Raw genomic sequence first — 3,205 nt, 5'->3', positions numbered from 1 at the left:
CACGGTTTTACTACTACGTGTAGGCCTATTATTATAGTTTTCATGTAGAAGACAGAAACTCTAAACTTTATCTTGTGTTAACATATCATGTAAACGCGAAACAAATTCTCAAAATGAATTCAATTTAGAGCTTTACCAAGAAAATCCCACTTCGCAGACCCTTCATGAAGCTGTCCTCTAGCTACCTCTGCGCTGACATCAGGAGGGAGTTTGTTGCTGTTCTCTCCAGCCTTAACGTGATACATGTACAAGGACGGGGTTCGTAACCCAGGAATGAGCAACAAACGCATCTTTTTTCGGTGAAATAAAAACGCAGTGTGTTTTAAATATCGCCATTTTGTGATGTCATCATGGCGTCACTAGCATTTCTCGAGCACAAAGCATATCCAAGACCATCACCACTGGGTATTCCAAAAAGGGGTTTAGAAATACCTTCCGTTGGAAAGAATGGAAAATTTAGAAAAAGAAATAGAAAAATTATTTTAAAAATCATTACAATTCAGGTGATGCCGTCATCGTGACGGCCCTCTTATTCTGACATGCATAGAAAACTTGTTGGTTTGTGTCTGTGCCGCAACGTTTCAACCTAGTCCGATATACGGTTTTGGGACTATTGGCTCGCAAAGTCTAGGACATTTAGAACCATCGGGTGGAGTCATTCACTTTATTCACACTCAGCTTTTCAGGAGTATGTTTTAAAGGGGGCAATCCCCCGGAATGCTCGATTGATACGAAATAGAATAACGTATCAACAATATGTCTATATAAATAATTTTATGCATGTTAATGAGTGTAAACATGCGTTACGCATATTGTCACTTTTGACGCAAATCTCGAAAAGAAAGTACACCATAGGCTTGACATGAAACAGAGATATGGATCATCACGTATACACTGTAACAGTATTACACATGACATTCATAATGGAAAGGTAAATGTACAACTTGATAGGAAAAAGAATGTATTTCAACAATCTTGCATGGCACCTCTATTCACTTTCAAAAACGCATATGGAAAATATAAAGTTAACTTGAAAACTTATCTTGAAAGCACTTATTCCGATTTCGATTATTCCGATCCATCAATTTGGAAACTTCGCTGCTCAACACCTCAAAGGAAAAAGTCTTGGCAGAGTTTTCCGAAACAGTTGTACATTTATTTTGATTATCTTGGTTAAGTTGAGGCTGAAACAGTCTCAGAAGGTTTATGTAATAGCACCTCTGTCTTACACCAGATTCGCCATGTCCTGACGAAAGTCTAGAGATTGGTAGACTTGATGACAAATCGTCATAGTGTTTCGTCTGTGAACTTCAGTCGAAATTCATTTCGGCAGCCCTAGTCTAAGACCAGTAATGTCATTGGCCGAGCTCCGACTTCTGCTCGATCATCCGCTCGTTGGGGCGGGGCAACCAACGTATTCGTCTCTTCCAAAAGGAATACACCTGTAACGTGTAGATCTCAGCAGGTGTACGCGCACACGCGGATCGCAAAGAGAACAATTTTGACCACACCAAATAATACTGACTTGGGACCAAGTCTAAGAGATTGACAGGGTAGTGACGGAACAATTTTGAATTCCTTTTCATTTTTATTATGTATATACAAGTAGGGGCCTAACAGGTTTGCTTGAGTGTTTACCATTTCTTCAGGATAAGTTCCACCCTTCCACCCTTCCCAGGTCAGTACCATTTAAAAGACGACGGATCGGGCAAGATTGGCAAAGGGGGAGCGGGTTAGCGTAGCGGTTTCTTTCCTCGCTTTGCACCAATGATCTTATGAGGCCAGGGTTCGAGTCCCGCTTGGCCCAGGCTTTATAAAGTGCTTTTGGTTTCCAGTCCATGCTCGCTCTTGCAGGTTTTCCCCGGGTACTCCGGTTTCCTCCTGCCTCTACAACTGGACCTTCTTCCTAACTCCGTAATGTGATGCTGATTAATAAAGTGTATGAATAAACGTACAGTTATTGGCGCAAATAGCCTGAGTTGCTGAAAGCGCCATTAAAACAAAAGAAGAAGAAGAAGAATTGGCAAGTGCTTATCAAAGACACTCCACCAAGAAAAAGCTTTCTCCGTTGCATTCTCGCCAATTGAAAGTATCAGCCTAAAAACACAATTGAATGGATGTAACTGTTATTCGTCGGCTACGAATTTTCCATCATACTACTAGGCCTGAAGGTAGAGGTAATCGACCTGGCCTTAACCCCACCAATATATTTATTTAACCTTATGCAAGGATTAGTGACTATCAAAATGCAAGGGGGGTATCAGTTAACGAACGGCGGACTATGCCTGGGAGCAGTTCGTAGGGTGGAAGTTTACCATCACTCAGGAAAGACAAGATCTATCTGGCAATAGAGCAATTAGATGAAGGGAAACATAAATCAGCCTCGCAGTGGTAGGATTTCCAAGGACAATTAATCAAGTACTTGGTTTATTGCAATAATAAACCTTGGGAGGCCTTTACACAGTTTTGTTACGTAAAAGGTGAAACGGCCACGGCGGTTTTTTTTTCACATTTTTTCAAAGGCATTTATATTGCTCCGTAGGTGTCTTCTAGCCCGCACAAATATCAAAAACCGCAGACAGTAAGGCCGAGGTACTTTTGTTTCCAGTCCTGCCGAGTTTGAAGGGAAGGTCCCTAGGGATTAAGCTTCCGCCATTCATCCACTGCCAAGCCCCAGCTGTCGTCCCCCAACAGCCAGTCAATGACTCTGACACATCAGAGAGTGCCACTGGCCTGCCAGACATGATATAGGACAGGCCCAGGAGAGCCCTACCAAGTCTTGGCTTCAGCGGTGTAAAAATTCCCATAGGGCCACGTACCATGTTTATACACATTCCCTTGGGACCTGGCCAGAGACTCGAACTTTTTTCTGGCTAAGGGGAATCCCCAACGTTGAAGGGGATGGGCTGTTCAGCACGAACAGAGGTAGGCAAAAACGGGAGTTGATTACATTTGGCAGTAAAATATTTTTGTAATTAAAAATTAGCAAAAAACGACTAGGGCGTTGAGGCCATTTGTTTGACGCAAGGTAAATCAATGACGTATATAAATTACACAAGGTTATTTACTTAATACACCTCAACAGGTAATGTGATCCGCTTCGTGTGGTAAACCTAACCACCAAACTAGCTTTAGCACAGCCACTCTATAACCCGAGGGATACTTCGCTACTGGGAAGTAGCGATAGTCCTCACACAACACAGTG

Source organism: Acanthaster planci, linkage group LG17 (genome assembly GCF_054643075.1).
Source record: "Acanthaster planci isolate LZ-2023a linkage group LG17, COTS_SCS, whole genome shotgun sequence".
NCBI lineage: Eukaryota > Metazoa > Echinodermata > Asteroidea > Valvatida > Acanthasteridae > Acanthaster > Acanthaster planci.
This window is presented reverse-complemented; position numbering follows the sequence as displayed.